Source organism: Lathyrus oleraceus, chromosome 6 (genome assembly GCF_024323335.1).
Source record: "Lathyrus oleraceus cultivar Zhongwan6 chromosome 6, CAAS_Psat_ZW6_1.0, whole genome shotgun sequence".
Taxonomy (NCBI): Eukaryota; Viridiplantae; Streptophyta; class Magnoliopsida; order Fabales; family Fabaceae; genus Lathyrus; species Lathyrus oleraceus.
Window position 1 is genome coordinate 278,323,956 of NC_066584.1, and position 23,639 is coordinate 278,347,594.

Below are 23,639 nucleotides of genomic sequence, written 5' to 3' on the forward strand. Positions count from 1 at the left end.
AAGATTAAAGATGTATTTTGTAAGATTAAAGAAGTTGTTAAGAAGAGTGATTATGAGAGGATTATTATCTTCATTGTTGTTTAAGGTTTTTATAATAGGTTAATTGTCTAACGAAGGCGACACTTAAATAGTTAGATAGAGGAGGACAAAGACCATTCATTGGGCTTAACTGAATGGTTCAACCCATCATGATTCATTCAGACACAAAACTCAATCAAATAATTCATCAATAATTAGTGTTTTATAAGAATCGGACATAATATAATTTATTAATAATTAATTATGACAATCCATATTTAATTAACTAAATAATTAATTTAACAATCTCTCATTTGGATGACGATATTAATTATTAAAAATATTAATAATGGTCAAAACACTAATCAATGAAAAAAAGAAGTAAATATAATCATCATTATTTAGATAAAAGTGATTGTATAATATATTATCATTAGAGTTCTACAAACTCAACCACATATTTTGCAAGTAAATATAATATATCACTATTTAGATGATTTCACATGAAAGAGTATGATGATCATGTAAATATAGGATTATATACAATATCTTAATAACTCACTCAAAGCTCAAATGTTATAGTTATAATTTTACACATTTGATAAACATTAAGTTATACATAGCGGAAAAATATGAGACTTAATTTTAACTTTATTGAGGATGCATATCACAAATAGTCATAAATTTTATTAGTAACATAAGAATATAATATCTTCAACATACGCTCAATAACAAACCCCCGCCCAACAACCAACCACACACCATTACGAAACCCAAGAATAATGTCAACTCACCCAAACCCAACGACCAACCCCACAATGTCACCATACTATATACTGAAGGAGAAGGCGATCCAAAACGCAACGGAATTTAAAAATTTCTCCTTTAGTGATCCTTACGAATGGACATGATCAGTGATAGAATTGTTACCTCTTGTGATGATTGAAATCTTTGATGCAGATCTACAGAGCGATCACGAACGTTGAACGACGACAACGCCTCTACTCGGCCCACACGAACGAATTCCTTCAATCTCAGTGCTAGCTGCTACGAATGAAGGCTTTGAGTGAGAGAGAGAGAAACGAAATTGCAACTGCACAAAATGCTTCTGCACAAGGGTTCTATTTATAAAACCACTTGTGTGGACTATAAGCTAAAAAGCTCACTTAAGTGTACGTGACCCATATCTTATAATATGCCAAAATCACTTAAGCGCGTGGTACCTTACCATATTTCGTATTCTACTTAAGTACGTTGTGCCTTACGATGTTCTACAATTCACTTAAGTGCACTGTACCTTACGGTGTTCCTTAGTTACTCTATCTCTCATCAATCCGTCCTTTTGTGTGTGACCCTGTAGGTTTTCGCGGCATTGGCAATTATATTAAATCACGCATTTAACATAATAAGCAGTGAGTGGTATCTAGCAACACATCACTACTACCCAAGATACGAAAATGTCATGTGATATAACAAATCCTTTTGTGATAATACTTATTGTTGGTGTAAGCCCTAGAGGCCAATACTTTTGGTACTTGTATCGAATTATTTATTAATAATAAAAGGCTTTTTCTTTATTACGTTTGTTTAATAAAGTCCCTAGAATAGCTAGTCTGTTCAAATGTATCAAGTATGACTTAATCATGAGATCACATTAAACATAAGGACACTATTAAGTATCCGTAGTCGAGCTTTATTGTGAAGTGGGATGACATTAAAGCATTAAGACTACTATGTATATAGACTGATGATCACATCTCATGGATCATGGATAAAGAGTTATTAAGTCTTAAACATAGGTATGAATATTATGAGTAATATTTATACCGGATTGACCCGCTATGAGAATACTATATAGAAAGTTATGCAAAGTGTCATAAGATATTCTCATGGTGATAATGGTGTATACCACTCTTCGACCTGAAACCACTATGGACCCTAGATGTAGAGTCGAGTGCTTTATTGCTGATCCAACGTTGTCCGTAACTGGATAACCATAAAGACAGTTGATGGGTACTCCACGAAGCATGCTAAGGGACATGAGTGACCTAGATGGAATTTGCCCATCCTGCGTAACAGGATAAATGTCTATGGGCCCAATATTGAACTGGACAAGGATGACACGGTCTATGCCTTGTGTTCAATATAGACATAAGGGTAAAAGGGTAATTATACACATAAGTATTATCACAGAAGGAATTGTCAGATCACTTGACATTTTCGTGTCTTGGGTAGCAGTGATGTGTTGCTAGATACCGCTCACTGTTTATTGTGTTAAATACATGATTTAATATAATTTCCAATGCCGCGAAAACCTACAGGGTCACACACAAAGGACGGATTGATGAGAGATAGAGTAACTAAGGAATACCGTAAGGTACTGTGCCCTTAAGTGAATTATAGAACATCGTAAGGTGCGGTGTACTTGAGTAGAATGCGAAATATGGTAAGGTACCATGGGCTTAAGTGATTTTGGGCATATTATAAGATATGGGCCAAAATACACTTAAGTGGGCTTTTTAGCTTGAAGCCCACACAAGTGGTTCTATAAATAGAACCCTTGTGCAGAAGCATTCATAGCGGTTGCATTATTTTCGTTTTCTCTCTCTCTCACTCAAAGCCTTCATTCGTACCAGCTAGCACTGAGATTGAAGGAATCCGTTCATGTGGACTGAGTAGAGACGTTGTTATCGTTCAACGTTCATGATCGCTCCGTGGATCTGCATCAAAGGTTTTGATCATCACAAGAGATCTGCACCAAAGGTTTCAATCGTCACAAGAGGTAAATATTCTATCACTGATCATGACCATTCGTAAGGATCTCTAAAGGAGAAATTTTTTATTTCCGCTGCGTTTTGGACCGCAATTCTCCTTCAGTGGTATCAGAGCCACTTACGAAACCATGAATCGGATAGCTGTTTAATTTCTGTATTAATATGATTAAAAGACAGAATGAATCAATTAATTAAACGGGTAATTAAATTTGGCGTCATGAGTGTACGAGTTGGATGATTGATGTTGACTATGCTTCGGTACCGACATTAGTATGGTGAAGCAGCGATACATCGATCGTGCATAGGTTACGCAATTGAGACCGATCAACTTATATATGATATAAGTAATCCTAATGCAAAGTACGGTATGTGTGATATACTGTTTCTGTTTCGTTCATTCAAACACTAAATGGTTGTTTTCCTTTGAGCGATCAATGGTTATTTGCTTCGGAATCCGACATTAGTATGGTGAAGCAATGACCTGTTGATCAATCATACTGAATCAACAATCGAGGTGTGTTTGACGGTCAGAAATTGGCGCATTAGGGTTGGTGACGGCGCAAGGGTTGTGCCGTCAAAATTTTGTGAATTTAGGGCTTTTGGAAGAGGTCTGTAGACTGTTTCAAAGTTCTGTAATTTTGGCCGCGTGAAGCTCGTGACGAGCGTAACAAGCTGAATGCGTGACGGTCGTAACAAGCCTGTGACGGTCGTCACATGCTTTGTGACGGTCGTCACACTCACGGATCCAAAATTGTCTGTGACGGTCGTCACACGCCTGTGACGGTCGTCACACTCACAGAGTCAAAATTTTGGGGAACCACCGTCTGCTGACCGGGCAGCGGAACCCCCGGCTAACTCTGCGTAGTGTGATCGGTCGCCGAAATTTAATTTGGTTTTAATTAATTAAAGGAATTAAAAATTAATAATAATAATGTGTTTGTTATTATTGCCTTGTTGTGATCAGTTATGGCCTTAGTCTTCCTTCATTTTGTTTTGGGTTTTTAAATACGACCTGCGTGTCGTGCCTCTCCTTTTGATCTCTTAATGTAACTTCTTTTCTCATCTCAAACCCTCTTATGTAAAACGAGTTTCTTCTGGAATGTAATGTTATGAAGAAAGAGAAGAAGACAATGTTATGAAGAAAGAGAAGATTTCAATATCAAAGGAGGACAACCTTGAAGATCAAAGGAGGACAACCTTGAAGATCTTGCTTGGAGAAGCTTAGAGAAGAATTCAATATTAAAGGAGGACAACCTTGAAGATCTTGCTTGGAGAAGCTTAGGTCGTTATTAGGTTAGCTTAGGTTCTCTCATTGGCTTGAGAGAACAATTGCGCTAGGGGCCATAACTGTTTCAATGTGTATGTATGTTGATGCATGTGTATGTATGTTGATGCATGTGAGAGACGATTTATATGATAAATAAGCCGGTGAGATCAGAACAATGACAATTCCCTCAAACTAAATATTAAGTTTATGCTTTCCAAGTTTTAGCACTCATCAAGACTAGTATCGGATAATGTAGGTTTCGCCTACGCGAGGTGTATGTTCTATATTAGTAAGGTGCGATGGGATAATTGTAATATCCAATTGCTAAAACAATGGGTCAAACTTAACTAAATAAATTATAATAAGATTATATATGTTTAGAAGCAAGAGTTGGGAATGATCCATATGATGGATTGGAATAAGGAGTTATTCACCCAACTGAAATTTTCGAGAGTTGTATGAGATACAATTGGAAGGAGTTCCTACCTAAATAACCTAGTTTTATGTAATCCGCATACACAGACTTAGAACAAAGTGAAATATGGATCTCGACCCACTAGAAAATCTTCCAACGGGATTTTCCGAATCAAATGATGAGGGTCATTTGTTTTGAGTAAAATAGTGGGAGCATATTTAATTAAAGGCCTAATTAAATATGTTATTGATACTTATATTTTCATTAATTCTTATGTAGATTACCATGACAACAAACACCTCTAACAACATCTTGCGATCAATCCTTGACAAGGAAAAACTGTCTGGGACAAATTTCCTGGATTGGCACCGAAACCTGAGGATTATCCTCAAACATGATAAAAAGCTGTATGTCTTGGAGACTCCTGTTCCTGAAGAGGAACCTCCTAGTTCTGCACCTAAGGCAGAAAGAGATGCTTATAAGAAGCATGTCGATGATGCCAATGAAACTGCTTGTCTCATGCTAGCTACCATGAACTCAGAATTGCAAAAGCAACATAAGAACATGGCAGCGTTCGATATGATCGAACACTTGAAGATGCTCTATCAAGAGCAAGCAAGGCATGAGAGGTTTGAAGTTTCAAAAGCCCTTTTTCAAAGCAAGTTAGCTGAGGGAGCCCCTGTAAGTCCTCATGTGCTCAAGATGATTGGGTATGTGGAAAACCTTGAAAGGTTGGGTTTTCCCCTCGGAAAGGAACTTGCGACTGATTTGATCTTGCAATCATTGCCAGATAGATTTAGTCAATTTGTTCTAAATTTCAATATGAATGATATGGATAAATCTCTTCCTGAACTGCTAGGCATGTTAAGAACAGCTGAGCAGAATCTGAAGACAAAAGGGAAGTCCATTCTGATGATCGGAAATGGAAAGAGACAGAACAAAAGGCCCACCAAGCAGGGTCATAAATGGAAAGGCAAGGAAGTTGCCAAACCCAGACCCACTGTTGCTGCTTTGAAGCCTAGTGGAGGCATAGCAAAGGCAGACACATGCTTCCATTGCGGTAAGACCGGACACTGGAAGAGAAATTGCCCAAAGTACCTGGAAGATACGAAGAATGGAGTAGAGACTTCAACTTCAGGTATTTTTGTTATTGAAATTAATTTATCTACTTCTGCATCATGGGTATTAGATACTGGATGCGGTTCTCACATTTGTACAAATGTGCAGGGGCTAAAAAGAAGTAGAGATTTGGCAAAAGGTGAAGTTGACCTACGAGTTGGCAATGGAGCAAAGGTTGCTGCTTTAGCCGTAGGAACTTATGTATTAACTTTACCTAGTGGTTTAATAATTCAGTTAGAGAACTGTTATTATGTACCTGCAATTAGCAGGAATATTATTTCCATTTCTTGTTTGGACAAGTTTGGTTTTTCATTTATAATAAAGAACAATTGTTGCTCAATTTATTTGAATGATATATTATATGCTACTGCACAAATGAGTAATGGACTGTATGTCCTTGATCTCGAAATGCCTATATATAACATTAATACTAAAAGGATGAAACCTAACGAGTTAAATCCAACTTACCTTTGGCATTGTCGATTAGGCCACATAAATGAGAAACGCATTTCCAAACTCCATAAAGATGGACTCTTGGACTCTTTTGATTATGAATCATATGAGACATGCAGATCTTGTTTAATTGGAAAGATGACAAAGTCTCCATTCACAGGAAAAGGTGAAAGAGCTAATGATCTTTTGGCCCTCATACATACTGATGTATGTGGACCACTGAACATACCAGCCAGAGGAGGTTTTCAGTACTTCATCACATTCACTGATGATTTCAGTAGATATGGTTATGTGTATTTAATGAAACACAAATCAGAGTCCTTTGAAAAGTTCAAGGAATTCAAGAATGAAGTACAAAACCAACTAGGTAAGAATATTAAAACTCTTCGATCAGATCGAGGTGGTGAGTATTTAAGCCTAGAGTTTGATGACCATCTGAAAGAGTGTGGGATCCTATCCCAACTCACTCCTCCTGGAACACCCCAATGGAATGGTGTATCTGAGAGAAGAAATCGAACCCTGTTAGACATGGTCCGATCCATGATGAGTCACGCCGATCTTCCAAACTCCTTTTGGGGACATGCACTATTGACAGCAGCTTACACACTTAATCGTGTTCCATCCAAAAAGGTTGAGAAGACACCATATGAGATATGGAGTGGTAAGAAACCACATATGTCTTACATAAAGATTTAGGGTTGCGAGGTTTATGTGAAACGACAAATTTCAACTAAGCTTGAGCCCAAATCTGACAAATGCTTATTTATGGGGTATCCTAAAGAAACAAGAGGGTATTACTTCTACAATCCTTCTGAGGGCAAAGTGTTTGTCGCTCGAACTGGAGTTTTCCTAGAAAAGGATTTTATTTCCAAAGGAACCAGTGGGAGGAAAGTAGAGCTTGAAGAAATTCAAGAATCACAAAGCATAGATACACCTATGGAGGAATTAGAGCAGGAAACACAAGATATTGTGGAAGAGCAACCTGCTCAAGTAGAACAAGACCAGCGTAGGTCAAGCAGGATACGTCAACTTCCTGAGAGATATGGATATCTCATAACTGATCAAGGTGATGTATTACTCATGGATCAAGATGAGCCTGTGACCTACCAAGAGGCCATAATTGGTCCCGAGTCTGAGAAGTGGCTAGAAGCCATGAAATCTGAAATGGATTCCATGTATACAAACCAAGTTTGGACCTTGGTAGAGCCTCCTGTAGGAGTTAACCCTATAGGATGCAAGTGGGTCTTCAAAAAGAAGACTGACATGGATGGTAAGGTACATACCTATAAGGCAAGACTGGTTGCAAAAGGATATAAACAAATTCATGGGATTGACTATGATGAAACCTTTTCACCAGTTGCAATGCTTAAATCTGTTCGGATTTTACTTGCTATCGCTGCATATCATGATTATGAAATATGGCAGATGGATGTCAAAACTGCTTTCCTTAATGGAAATCTTCTTGAGGATGTGTACATGACACAACCTGAAGGATTTGAAATACCAGAGGAAGCCCAAAAGATATGTAAGTTACAAAGATCAATCTATGGATTGAAGCAAGCTTCCAGAAGCTGGAATCTTCGTTTTGATGAAACAGTAAAACAATATGGATTCATCAAGAACGAAGATGAGCCTTGTGTCTACAAGAAGGTTAGTGGGAGCATGATCGTTTTCCTGGTATTATATGTAGATGACATATTACTCATTGGAAACGATATCCCTACCCTACAACAAGTAAAGTCTTGGTTGGGGAAATGCTTTTCTATGAAGGACCTAGGTGAAGCAGCCTATATATTAGGAATCAGAATCTATAGAGATAAATCACAAAAACTGCTTGGCCTAAGTCAGAGTACATACATAGACAAAGTGTTGAGACGCTTTAATATGCATGATTCCAAGAAAGGATTCATACCTATGCAACATGGCATGTGTCTATCAAAAACACAATCCCCTTTAACTAAGGAAGAAAGGGATCGCATGAATAAGATTCCATATGCATCTGCAATAGGATCTATCATGTATGCCATGTTATGTACTCGACCAGATGTCTCGTATGCTTTAAGTGCAACGAGTAGGTACCAATCTGATCCTGGTGATGCTCACTAGGTAGCTGTCAAGAATATCCTTAAGTATTTAAGAAGGACTAAGGACTCATTCTTGATATATGGAGGTCAGGAAGAGTTGGCTGTAATTGGATACACTGATGCTAGCTTCCAGACAGATAAGGATGACTTTAGATCGTAATCTGGTTATGTGTTTTGCTTAAACGATGGCGCTATGAGCTGGAAAAGTTCAAAGCAAGATACAGTTGTTGATTCTACAACCGAGGCCGAGTATATTGCTGCCTCAAGTGCAGCAAAGGAAGTTGTTTGGATCAAAAAGTTCATTAGTGAACTTGGCATAGTTCGTAGCATTGTGGATCCCATTGGTCTCTACTGTGATAACAATGGTGCTATCGCACAAGCCAAGGAGCCTAGATCTCACAAATAATCCAAACACATACTTAGGCGTTATCATCTCATTCGAGAGATAATAGATAGAGGAGATGTGAAAATATGCACAGTACCTACACTTGACAATATTGCTGACCCACTAACAAAGCCTCTTGCGCAGCAGAAGCATGATGGCCATACTAGATCTATGGGTATTAAAGGTATGCCTGATTGGCTCTAGTGCTAGTGGGAGATTGTTGGTGTAAGCCCTAGAGGCCAATACTTTTGGTACTTGTATCGAATTATTTATTAATAATAAAAGGCTTTTTCTTTATTACGTTTGTTTAATAAAGTCCCTAGAATAGCTAATTTGTTTAAATGTATCAAGTATGACTTAATCATGAGATCACATTAAACATAAGGACACTATTCTTAAAGTATCCGTAGTCGAGCTTTATTGTGAAGTGGGATGACATTAAAGCATTAAGACTACTATGTATATAGACTGATGATCACATCTCATGGATCATGGATAAAGAGTTATCAAGTCTTAAACATAGGTATGAATATTAGGAGTAATATTTATACCGGATTGACCCGCTATGAGAATACTATATAGAAAGTTATGCAAAGTGTCATAAGTTATTCTCATGGTGATAATGGTGTATACCACTCTTCGACCTGAAACCACTATGGAGCCTAGATGTAGAGTCGAGTGCTTTATTGCTGATCCAACGTTGTCCGTAACTGGATAACCATAAAGACAGTTGATGGATACTCCACGAAGCATGCTAAGGGACATGAGTGACCTAGATGGAATTTGCCCATCCTGCGTAACAGGATAAATGTCTATGGGCCCAATATTGAACTGGACAAGGATGACACGGTCTATGTCTTGTGTTCAATATAGACATAAGGGCAAAAGGGTAATTATACACATAAGTATTATCACAGAAGGAATTGTCAGATCACTTGACATTTTCGTGTCTTGGGTAGCAGTGATGTGTTGCTAGATACCGCTCACTGTTTATTATGTTAAATACATGATTTAATATAATTGCCAATGCCGCGAAAACCTACAGGGTCACACACAAAGGACGGATTGATGAGAGATAGAGTAACTAAGGAATACCGTAAGGTACGGTGCTCTTAAGTGAATTATAGAACATCGTAAGGTGCGGTGTACTTGAGTAGAATGCGAAATATGGCAAGGTACCATGGGCTTAAGTGATTTTGGGCATATTATAAGATATGGGCCAAAATACACTTAAGTGGGCTTTTTAGCTTGAAGCCCACACAAGTGGTTCTATAAATAGAACCCTTGTGCAGAAGCATTCATAGCGGTTGCATTATTTTCGTTTTCTCTCTCTCTCACTCAAAGCCTTCATTCGTACCAGCTAACACTGAGATTGAAGGAATCCGTTCGTGTGGACTGAGTAGAGACGTTGTCATCGTTCAACGTTCGTGATCGCTCCGTGGATCTGCATCAAAGGTTTTGATCATCACAAGAGATCTGCATCAAAGGTTTCAATCGTCACAAGAGGTAAATATTCTATCACTGATCATGACCATTCGTAAGGATCTCTAAAGGAGAAAATTTTTATTTCCGCTGCGTTTTGGACCGCAATTCTCCTTCACTTATGTGTATAATTACCCTTTTACCCTTATGTCTATATTGGACACAAGGCATAGACCGTGTCATCCTTGTCCAGTTCAATATTGGGCCCATAGACATTTATCCTGTTACGCAGGATGGGCAAATTCCATCTAGTTCACTCATGTCCCTTAGCATGCTTCGTGGAGTACCCATCAACTGTCTTTATGGTCATCCAGTTACGGACAATGTTTGATTAGCAACAAGACACTCGACTCTACATCTAGGATCCATAGTGGTTTCAGGTCGAAGGATGGTATACACCATTATCACCATGAGAATAACTTATGACACTTTTCATAACATTCTATATAGTATTCTCATAGCAGGTCAATCCAGTATAAATATTACTCTTAATATTCATACCTATGTTTAAGACTTGATAACTTCTTATCTATGATCCATGAGATGTGATCATCAGTCTATATACATAATAGTCTTTATGATTTAATGTTATCCCATTTCACAATAAAGCTCGACTACGGATACTTTAAGAATAATGTCCTTATGTTTAATGTGATCTCATGATTAAGTCACACTTGATACATTAAACGGACTAGCTATTCTAGGGACTTTATTAAACAAACATAATAAAGAAAAAGCCTTTTATTATTAGTAAATAATTCGATACAAGTACCAAAAGTATTGGCCTCTAGGGCTTACACCAACAATCTCCCACTAACACTAGAGCCAATCAGGCATGCCCCTAATGCCCATAGATCTAATATGGCCATCATGCTTCTGTTGCACAAGAGGCTTTGTCAGTGGGTCAACAATATTGTCAAGTGTAGGTACTCTGCATATTTTCACATCTCCTCTATCTATTATCTCTCGAATAAGGTGATAACGCCTAAGTATGTGTTTGGATCGTTGGTGAGATCTAGGTTCCTTAGCTTGTGCGATAGTACCATTGTTATCACAATAGAGACCAATGGGATCCACAATGCTATGAACCATGCTAAGTTCACTAATGAACTTTTTGATCCAAACAACTTCCTTTGTTGCACTTGAGGCAGCAATATACTCGGCCTCGGTTGTAGAATCAGCAGCTGTATCTTGCTTTAAACTTTTCCAGCTCACAGCGCCACCGTTTAAGCAAAACACATAACTAGATTGCGATCTAAAGTCATCTTTATCTGTCTGGAAGCTAGCATTGGTGCATCCAATTACAACCAGCTCTTCCTGACCTCCATATATCAAGAATGAGTCCTTAGTCCTTCTCAAATACTTAAGGATATTCTTGACAGCTTCCCAATGAGCATCACCAGAATCAGATTGGTACCTACTCGTTGCACTCAAAGCATACGAGACATCTGGTCGAGTACATAACATGGCATACATGATAGATCCTATTGCAGATGCATATGGAATCTTATTCATGCGATCCCTCTCTTCCTTAGTTGAGGGGATTGTGTTTTTGATAGACATAGGCCATGTTGCATAGGTATGAATCCTTTCTTGGAATCATGCATATTAAAGCGTCTCAGCACTTTGTCTATGTATGTACTCTAACTTAGGCCAAACAGTTTTTGTGATCTATCTCTATAGATTCTGATTCCTAATATATAGGTTGTTTCACCTAGGTCCTTCATAGAAAAGCATTTCCCCAACCAAGACTTTACTTGTTGTAGGGTAGGGACATCGTTTCCAATGAGTAATATGTCATCTACATATAATACCAGGAAAACGATCGTGCTCCCACTAACCTTCTTGTAGACACAAGGCTCATCTTCGTTCTTGATGAATCCATATTATTTTACTGTTTCATCAAAACGAAGATTCCAGCTTCTAGAAGCTCGCTTCAATCCATAGATTGATCTTTGTAACTTACATATCTTTAGGGCTTCTTCAGATATGTCAAATCCTTCAAGTTGTGTCATGTACACATCCTCAAGAAGATTCCCATTAAGGAAAGTAGTTTTGACATCCATCTGCCATATTTCATAATCATCATATGCAGCGATAGCATGTAAAATCCAAACAGATTTAAGCATTGCAACTGGTGAAAAGGTTTCATCATAGTCAACCCCATGAATTTGTTTATATCCTTTTGCAACTAGTCTTGCCTTATAGGTATGTACTTTACCATCCATGTCAGTCTTATTTTTGAAGATCCACTTGCATCATATAGGGTTAACTCCTACAGGAGGCTCTACGAAGGTCCAAACCTGGTTTGTGTACATGGAATCCATTTCAGATTTCATGGCTTCTAGCCACTTCTCAGACTCGAGACTAGTTATGGCCTCTTGGTAGGTCACATGCTCATCTTGATCCATGAGTAATACATCACCTTGATCAGTTATGAGATATCCATATCTCTCAGGTATGTGACGTGTCCTGCCTGACCTACGCTGGTCTTGTTCTACTTGAGCAAGTTGATCTTCCACAACTACTTGTGTTTCCTGCTCTAATTCCTCCATAGGTGTATCAATGCTTTGTGATTCTTGAACTTCTTCAAGCTCTACTTTCCTCCCATTGATTCCTTTGGAAATAAAATCTTTTTCTAGGAAAACTCCAGTTCGAGCGACAAACACATTGCCCTCAGAAGGATTGTAGAAGTGATACCCTCTTATTTCTTTAGGATACCCCACAAATAAGCATTTGTCAGATTTGGGCTCAAGCTTAGTTGAAATTTGTCATTTCACATAAACTTCGCAACCCCAAATCTTCATGTAAGACATATGTGTTTTCTTACCACTCCATATCTCATATGGTGTCTTCTCAACCTTTTTGGATGGAACACGGTTAAGTGCGTAAGCTGATGTCAATAGTGCATGTCCCCAAAAGGAGTTTGGAAGATCGGCGTGACTCATCATGGATTAGACCATGTCTAACAGGGTTCGATTTCTTCTCTCAGATACACCATTCCATTGGGGTGTTCCAGGAGGAGTAAGTTGGGATAGAATCCCACACTCTTTCAGATGGTCATCAAACTCTAGGCTTAAATACTCACCACCTCGATCTGATCGAAGAGTTTTAATATTCTTACCTAGTTGGTTTTATACTTCATTCTTGAATTCCTTGAACTTTTCAAAGGACTCTGATCTATGTTTCATTAAATACACAAAACCATATCTACTGAAATCATCGGTAAATGTGATGAAGTACTGAAAACCTCCTCTGGCTGGTATGTTCAGTGGTCCACATACATCAGTATGTATAAGGGCCAAAAGATCATTAGCTATTTCACCTTTTCCTGTGAATGGAGACTTTGTCATCTTTCCAATTAAACAAGATCTGCATGTCTCATATGATTCATAATCAAAAGAGTCCAAGAGTCCATCTTTATGGAGTTTGGAAATGCGTTTCTCACTTATGTGGCCTAATTGACAATGCCAAAGGTAAGTTGGATTTAACTCATTAGGTTTCATTCTTTTAGTATTAATGTTATAAATAGGCATTTCAAGAACAAGGACATATAGTCCATTGTTCATTTGTGCAGTAACATAGAATATATCATTCCAATAAATTGAGCAACAATTGTTCTTTATTATAAATGAAAAACCAAACTTGTCCAAACAAGAAATGAAAATAATATTCCTGCTAATTGCGGGCACATAATAACAGTTCTCTAACTGAATTATTAAACCACTAGGTAAAGTCAATACATAAGTTCCCACGGCTAAAGCAGCAACCTTTGCTCCATTGCCAACTCGTAGGTCAACTTCACCTTTTGCCAAATCTCTACTCCTTTTTAGCCCCTACACATTTGTACAAATGTGAGAACCGCATCCAGTATCTAATACCCATGATGCAAAAGTAGATAAATTAATTTTAATAACAAAAATACCTGAAGTTGAAGTCTCTACTCCATTCTTCATATCTTCCAGGTACTTTGGGCAGTTTCTCTTCCAGTGTCCGGTCTTACCGTAATGGAAGCAGGTGCCTGCCTTTGTTATGCCTCCACTAGGATTCAAAGCAGCAGCAGTGGGTATGGGTTTGGCAACTTCCTTGGCTTTCCCTTTATCACCCTGCTTGGTGGGTCTTTTGTTCTGTCTCTTTCCATTTCCGATCATCAGAATGGACTTCCCTTTTGACTTCAGATTCTGCTAAGCAGTTCTTAACATGGCTAGAAGTTCAGGAATAGATTTATCCATATCATTCATATTGAAATTTAGGACAAATTGACTGAATCTATCTAGCAACGATTGCAAGATCAAATCAGTCGCAAGTTCCTTTCCGAGGGGAAAACTCAATCTTTCAAGGTTTTCCACGTACCCAATCATCTTGAGCACATGGGGACCTACAGGGGCTCCCTCAGCTAACTTGCCTTGAAAAGGGGCTTTTGAAACTTCAAACCTTTCATGCCTTGCTTGCTCTTGATAGAGCATCTTCAGGTGTTCGATCATATCGAACGCTGCCATGTTCTCATGTTGCTTTTGTAACTCCGAGTTCATGGTAGCTAGCATGAGACAAGCAGTTTCATTGGCATTATCGACATGCTTCTTATAAGCATCTCTTTCTGCCTTAGGTGCAGAACTAGGAGGTTCCTCTTCAGGAACAGGTTTCTCCAAGACATACAACTTTCTATCATGTTTGAGGATAATCCTCAGATTTCGGTGCCAATCCAGAAAATTTGTCCTAGACAATTTTTCCTTGTCAAGGATTGATCGTAAAATGTTGTTAGATGTGTTTGTTGTCATGGTAATCTACATGAAATTAATGAAAATATAAGTATCAATAACATATTTAATTAGGCCTTTAATTAAACATGCTCCCACTATTTTACTCAAAACAAATGACCATCATCATTTGATTCGGAAAATCCCGTTGGAAGATTTTCTAGTGGGTCGAGATCCACATTTCACTTTGTTTTAAGTCCACGTAGGCGGATTACAAAAAACTAGGTTATTTAGGTAGGAACTCCTTCCAATTGTATCTAATACAACTCTCGAATATTTTAGTTGGGTGAATAACTCCTTATTCCAATCCATCACATGGATCATTTCCAACTCTTGCTTCTAAACACATATAATCTTATTATAATTTGTTTAGTTAAGTTTGACCCATTGTTTTAACAATTGGATATTACAATTATCCCATCTCACCTTACTAATATAGAACATGCACCTCACGTAGGCGAAACCTACATTATCTGATACTAGTCTTGATGAGTGCTAAAACTTGGAAAGCATAAACTTAATATATAATTTGAGGGAATTGCAATTGTTCTGATATCACCGGCTTATTTATCATATAAATCGTCTCTCACATGCATCAACATACATTCACATGCATCAACATACATTCATAATGAAACAGTTATGGCCCCTAGCGCAATTGTTTTCCCAAGCCAATGAGAGAACCTAAGCTAACCTAATAACGATCTAAGCTTCTCCAAGCAAGATCTCCAAGGTTGTCCTCATTTGATATTGAACTCTTCTCTTTCTTCATAACATTACATTACATAAAAGAAACTTGTTTTAGATACGAGGGGTTGAGATGAGAAAAGAAGTTACATTAAGAGATTAAGAGAGAAGCACGACACGCAGGTCGTATTTTAAAATTCCAAAACAAAATAAAGGAAAACTAAGGCCATAACCGACCACCACAAGATAATAATAATAAACAAATTATTATTATTAATTTTAATTCTTTTAATTAATTAAAACCAAATTAAATTTCGGCGATCGATCACACTATTCAGAGTTAGTCGGGGTCCGCTGCCCGGTCACAAAACAGAAACGCCGAGAATACAGACTCTGTGAATGTGACGACCGTCACAAAGCATGTTACGACCGTCACGTCCAGCTTGTTACGACCGTCACAGGCCCAAGACGAACGTCACGCGGCCAGAATCAGCGTTTGAAATAGTCAACAGACATGATCCAACAAGCCCTCAAATCACAACTCTTTGACAACACAACCCTTGTGCCGTCACTAACCCTAATGCACCAATTTCAGACCGTCAAACACACCTCGATTGTTGATTCAGTATGATTGATCAACAGGTCATTGCTTCACCATACTAATGTCGGATTCCGAAGCAAACGACCATTGATCGCTCAAAGGAAAACAACCATTAAGTGTTTGAATGAACGAAACAGAAACAGTATATCATATATACCGTATTTTGCATTAGGATTACTTATATCATATATATAACTTGATCGATCTTAATTGTGTAACCTATGGACGATCGATGTATCGGTGCTTCACCATACTAATGTCGGATTCCGAAGCATAGTCAACATCAATCATCCAAATCGTACACACATGATGCCAAATTTAATTACTCGTTTATTCTTTGATTCACTCTGTCTTTTAATCATATTAATACAGAAAATAAACAGCTATCAGATGCATGATTTCGTAAGTGGCTCTGATACCACTAAAGGAGAAGGGCGATCCAAAACGCAGCGGAATTTAAAAATTTCTCCTTTAGTGATCCTTACGAATGGGCATGATCAGTGATAGAATCGTTACCTCTTGTGACGATTGAAACCTTTGATGCAGATCTACGAAGCGATCACGAACGTTGAACGACGACAACGCCTCTCCACATGAACGGATTCCTTCAATCTTAGTGCTAGCTGCTACGAATGAAGGCTTTGAGTGAGAGAGAGAGAGAGAGAGAGAGAGAGAGAGAGAGAGAGAGAGAGAGAGAAACGAAATTGCAATTGCATAAAATGCTTCTGCACAAGGGTTCTATTTATAGAACCACTTATGTGGGCTATAAGCTAAAAAGCCCACTTTGTTAGACTATGGCACGAATCTAGAAGGGGGGGTTGAATAGATCCCAATTAAAAACTTGAGTCGGCGCTACCAATTAAAATTGGTTTTTGAAAAATTGTGTTAAGTGCGGAAGCGGCCGAGGAAAAGTTTAGTCTAAAACGAACCGTTATTGGAAAACCGGATATGCGTTAAGCTAATGGATTATAGATAAAGTGAAATACAAATCACTACACTAATTGCACAATCAATGATATGTTTCACTTACTAGGATTCCTAGTTCCAATGATCCAAATACCAAATCAAACTAGATACAAACTTAAGACAACTTTGGTTTAGGCAAATTATCAAACACTTGGTGTGCATAAACACTCCAAGTGATATTTATGTTGAGTAAGTAATTCAAATTGATCTAGTACAATATACTATTGTACTTTGGATTCAAAAAACAAAGTTTTAATCTCTTACTCAATTTATATCAATGTTTGGTAAAATTGCTTAAATTAAAATCACTTAATTTTTAAGCTGAAAAACAATTATGCAGAAAATTAAAGAAGACCGAGATTTGATGAGGCAATTCCCCCGCCGTCCTCGCTTCGGGGTACGTCTGCCCTCAATTCTAAAATTAGAATTGAGATGATTTAATTAGATATCACCTGTAGAATTTAACCGTTTATACAAGGATTGCAAAGCAAGTAAACAACAGAACTCTCAAGGTGTTGAATGTTGCTTCCTATCCTTGTTCCTTGATTCAAGATGAATCAAGACCTTCGATTGTTGTTGATAGACCTCCGATTCCAGCCCTTTTGTTGAAGAACCTTCCGTTCTTCAAACCCTCGGCCCGGCTGATCTCAACCACAACGAATCGAACTCGAATCCTTCCTTTCAATATCACCGAATCCGCTACTAGACTGATGAAGACTTCCTCTTCTCAATCACCTTCGCTCAGTTGAACATTGATGAAGCAATTCGTCCAAAAACCCCCTAAACACAAACCGGTCTTGGAGGACAAAACCCTAACGGTTTTATTCAAGAAAGAACCTGCCATAAGCTTCAACCTGAACCGGATTCTCCAATCTCAGCTTCGAACCTTATCACTTTTAACCGAACACGAAGCACATCAAAAATGGTTGTGTGTAGTTGATGTGTTGTGAGATGTTGAAGATGAAGATGATGAATCTTGGACACCTATTTCACTTTTTCTTGTTTCCTTGAACACTTGAAATCAATTTGACAAATGTTGGTTGATAAAAGTGATTTGACTTCTATTTATAGTAACTAGCTTTCCAACCAAAATATCAGCTTTTCAAACAGTGGAAAAATACTCAGAAAACTGTGTTCACGCACGAGCGGTCGACCATAGGTCGGCGTGCGCTGACCCGTGGGAAATGCGCCGACCCCTATGGTCGACTCAGGCATTCCATGAGCTGACCCGTGGCCAACTGAACTATGCCATGCGCCGACCTGTGGTCGACTCAAGCAATCATGAGCTGACCAGTCACCAACTGGTCAGTGTTATGCGCCGACCCGTGAAATTCATGTGCTGACCCGTATGGTCGACTCAAAACCTGCACATCTGCACAATTTCATATTTTTGTGATTTTAATGCATTTTGTCATGATCACATCTTTTCCACATACGTTGTACGAAGTATGGTAGTATTAGATAAGTATAAAAAAGGATATGTTGCATTTGTTTTATAGAAGAGGAATCGACAATGCCGATTCATCCATGGTGGTCATTTGTCATCATCGAAACCTGTGATTGTATGTTTTATGACACTTTTGCCTTTACATACTCCCCCTTTTTGATGATGACTGATAACACGAAATTATACCATATTTTAGGACTTAATTCCATTAAATTCTATGACTATTTATTTTGGTTTACTGCATTTTATAAGATATTACGTGGTATTTTCTTCCTATTTGTCTCAGGTAGCCTATTTTGAAGCACAAGTAAAAATGGAAGAAAAGGAGGTGCAAAAAGGAGAGAAAAAGAACCAAAGGCCAAAGCCCAGCCCAAAGCGCACAAGAAACCAATGTTGTGCCTGTGACGGACGTCACAGGGGGCGTGACGAGCGTCACACAAAACAGCCTTATGACGGACGTCACACATGGTGTAACGAGCGTCACACCATTCCACTATCTTTTTGGCGCAAGTAACGCCCTCAGAAGACTTGAAGAGACGTTGAGGAGTTTGTGTCCTATATCCACGCCATGCATTTAGCCACGTTGAAGACCCTGGGGAAACGAAAAGTAGTTACCAACACCAATATAAATAGCTACTTCAAAAACCTAAAAGGGTTCCTCGGTTTTTCCACGCTCACGCTGCCGAAGCTTTTCCAATTTTCTTTCTTTTTACGCTTCTGCAATTTTCTTTTCCAGCAACTTAACATTGTTTATTTGTTTATTTCTTTTGCAAGTTCTACATTCCTTTTCCCTTGCAATTTACCTTTCCCTTTTTAGCATTTAGATATTTTTCGCATAATAGTTTCTACACCGGAAACTATTGTGTAACTTTTTATCGGATCTAACCTTACGTTAGATTCTAGTTTTATTTCCTTGGTTTAATTTATTGTTTAATTGAAGAATCCAAGAACAAATCCTACCGGCTTGTGGTGGAGTGTTCAAGACTATTGTTTAACGCATTCAGGTTCTTTAATCATTATTTAATGCTTTGTTTTATTATTTATTTATATTATCTGCCTGTGATGAGTCTGTTTATGCATGATATGTATTTCTGTTTGTTTAGCATGTCTGGCTAATTCGCCTAGATATCGGTATGTAAAGTAAGCGAAATAAGGGATCAAGACTAAGTCGGTCTAATTAAACTTAAAATTAAAATCAATCTTTTTACGGTCTCAATTTACAGGTTTAATAACAAGATTTTTTACAAAAGTAAAAGACATAAAGAAGTTAAAATCAATAGAGCGAGAGTTTGAGGTTTTAACTGGACAGTGTAAATTAGGCATTAATTCTAGATCAGGGCGAGAGCAAGTTTTAGAGTTAATTAAATTCTGACATTTTCCAAAAAGTATTTTTAAAGATTGAATGTGAGGACGAGAGTTAAGCATTCGGGTTTAATTGTATAACCTAAGTCAACAGAGCGAGAGTTTGAGATAAGGGTGTTTAAAACGGTCAGTGTTTTCTTAAAAAGAGTTTCTGCAACTTTATTACTTTCAAAAAGTGGTTTTTGACTTAATTATAAGTGACAGCTACATTAACACAAAATCATGGTTTATTCAACAGAGCGAGAGTTTGAGATAAAACCTTTAATCAATAAAGTTAACTGAAACGATTTATTTTAAAAACCAAGAAACCGACAAAGAATTGAGTCCCTAATTACGACGAACTGCATACCGATATCCGTTTTATTAATATTTAATCTAGATCTTAGTTTAGTTTTTAGCTTCGCCCCCCAAACAATCAACCATTATTCACCTTAGCTTTACGTAGTAACCCTAAATAACGGTATATCGATTCATAAGTCCCTGTGGGATCGATATCTTTTAAAACTACGCGATAGAACTGTGCACTTGCAGTTTGTACCCCAACTCGACTCATAAAGTCGAGCGATCAAGTTTTTGGCGCCGTTGCCGGGGACTTTTATTTAATCGATATCGTAACTCTTCCGTTACGCTGTAGAGACTAAGGTTTCTTTTTCTTCTATTCTTTCTTTCGTTGATTTGTATGCCACGCACTCGCTCACAAGGCGAACCGCTCTATCTACGAATCAACGATATCGAGCTATATCTCCGAGTCTTACGACGAATTCGGGAATATCGTGCTGCAAACAATCTCCCTCCTATAGAACTTCCTGATTTCAAAAACCTTTTTCCTTCGATAACCGAGATGGCAGAACCAGCTCGTGCTCTTAGAGATTACGCCGCTCCATCGCAAGATGAGCCGCATTCAAGTATTGCTCCACCCGCAATCGAAGCAAACAACTTCGAACTTAAACCTTCGCTGTTGCAGGCGGTGCAACAAAACCAATTCTCTGGAAATCCTACCGAGGATCCAAACCTTCATTTATCCGTATTTGTTCAATACGCTGATACTGTTAAAGCTAATGGTGTCACTTCAGAGGCAATTCGACTTCGTCTTTTTCCTTTCTCATTAAGAGATAGCGCTAGAAGATGGCTTCAATCTCTCCCTTCCAACTCAGTCACCACATGGAACGAGTTGAAGAAAGTTTTTCTTGCCCGATACTTTCCGCCAAGCAAAACAGCTATGTTAAGAGCCCAGATAAACAGATTTAAACAGAAAGACAACGAGTCTCTTTTCGAAGCATGGGAAAGATACAAAGACATGATGAGACTTTGCCCACACCATGGTTTGGAAGACTGGTTAGTAATTCACACATTTTATAATGGTCTCTTATACAACACAAGGTTAACAATAGACGCCGCTGCAGGTGGTGCATTGATGAACAAACCTTATGCTGATGCTTACCAGCTTATCGAGAGCATGGTCCAAAACCACTATCAGTGGGGAACCGAACGAACAACGGTGGAAAAACCTCAAACGAAAACTGGCATGTACGAGATAAGTAACTTTGATCACGTTAACGCAAAAGTGGATGCTTTGGTCCAGAAAATTGAAAGTTTAAACGTATCACCTCCAGCCGCCGTGGTTGCTATAACTCAGAATTGCAAGGTCTGTGGAATCCAAGGCCACACTCCTACGGACTGTCAACTCTTGACAGGAATCCAAGCAGAGCAAGTAAACTATGCTCAAGGAAGCCCCTACTCGAATACCTATTGTAGCACCTCAAATTTGCACCTATCATTGTACATACATTCTCATATTAGGTCATAACATTAAACATGGTCCACTGCATAGCATTGCATTGTCCCTTTGCCACAAGTGCAAGCCAATCAAGAAATTAGGTCAAACTGATCAGGAGATCAGTCAATCAAGCAAGCAAGTGTGTTTCTCAAGGAGCCAAGGCCCTAGGGTTGGTCCAACATGTTCACATGACTTGGGGGTCCATTTGAAGTGTTTAGGTCAAAGATTGGAGGCTCAGAGGTCATCAGTCAAGGCACAATCAGTCAGAAACCCTAGAAAGTCAAACTTGGTCAACTGTGGTTGATTTGATGGTTTTGATGGTTGGATTTGGTTTGAGAGAGTTTATTCATGTCCCAATAGGCCTCATATATCATGGCAAACAATATCATTGAAGAATTTGAAGCCAAACAGAAAATTTCCAAAAATAGAAACTGTACCTGTAATTTTAACTGCCAAAAATGGAAACTTCTTGATCCCAAGCTTACATCATGATAAAAGCTTCAAATGAATTTTTGCCCAACATGAAAGTTTAAGATCTTGTTCTCCCATTTCCAAAAAGTCCAAGAACTCTCAATTCCCATGTATGGTTGGCAAGATATGATCAATTCATTTTCAAATTTTCTTGAACTTCAAAAGGCCATATCTCTCAAACCATTTGGCCAAAATTGGTGAGGTTTTTTCCAACAAACCACATTTAACCTCCTCTTTCCAAAAAAGTAACTTTCATGTGCCAAAACATTGCCAATCAAAATGGCCCTTTTTGAACTTACATGTTTATTTTCAAGTGTGGTACAAATTTGAATTTTTGAATTAAGCAATTTCCATCAGATTGGCCAATTGAAATAGTTCAGAAATGTGGTTTGTGACATGTTGGAAGGCCCAAATTCGTGCATAGTACCATACACCCCACCACTCAAACCAAAATTGGACAATTAGCAAATTGGTTCATTTTGAGCAAATCATGGTTAACACTCACTTATGCAATACTAAACAGAAGATATATAACATATTTTCTGTCCAAAAACCCTAGCAGCAGCCATCAATCGCACAGAAAACTCATTCTCTCAAAATCACCATTTTTCTCACTTTGCATTTTCTGACCAAAAACTCCAAAAGACTCGAGCAACCCTTTGTGGTTTCATCACCTGACCATCATTGTGAGCCATTTCCAAGCATCAATCACCAACTGGAAGTTCATCTCGAGTCTGTTTTCACCAAGCACACAGCCATGGCAAGTTTTGATTTAAGTTGGATTTGGATTTGTTGAGCTAAACTTCTTCAAGTATCCATCAATACCAACCACAAGCTTCATCTGTTTGAGCCTACATCTCCAAAATAACAACTGTTTCTCAAGTTTCTTCATAACCAAGTAAATTTTCGAATCTCATATTTCATTAAATTATGCCATGCCTCTTGTAGATCTTTGTTTGCTGGTTGCATTAAGCTTAGAATCGTGCATTGTGGTTGCTTGTGTTAAGAGAAATCTGGATTTTAAACTTCATGACCAAACTTGTTCTTGCTTCTTTCTCTTTTGTTAGCTTGATTTGATGAATGTAGATGCTATATTATGAATGTGCTTGGTTTGCTGTTTCGATTGCCATGCTTAATTGCTATTTCTGGGCATTTTGATTTTTTCGATTGAATGAAAGTGATGAAGCTTCACTGTTGCTGTTAAAACCCTAATTTATTTCCAGAAATTTGATTTTCACGTGTTTGCATGTTTGCTGTTACTGTTCCATTGATGACAACCAATCAAAACATTTTGTGACCCTATGCTGCGTTTTGATAAATGATTCACAGATTTACCATTATGCCACCGGTCAACCACTTTGACTCATTAAACCATGTTTGTTTGTGATATTTATTCCAAATTGATGCATCATTTTGTAAAAATCATAACATCTTCATTTCAATTCCAAAATTCATGAAAAATTTTGCATCATGTTCTGTTGGATCTCTACTTTTTTATCATGATTTTTGCTGATTTTTTGGATGGTTGGATTTTTAATGGCATTAGGGTTTGTAGCATGTGACAAATTTTTGTA

The 23,639-nt window shown here is 38.0% G+C and overlaps 1 pseudogene; it reads right to left on the reverse strand.

Moving 5' to 3' along the window:
* Nucleotides 1–21,043: 21,043 nt before the first annotated feature.
* On the reverse strand, nucleotides 21,044–21,143 carry LOC127099144 (uncharacterized; annotated as a pseudogene).
* Nucleotides 21,144–23,639: the final 2,496 nt, after the last annotated feature.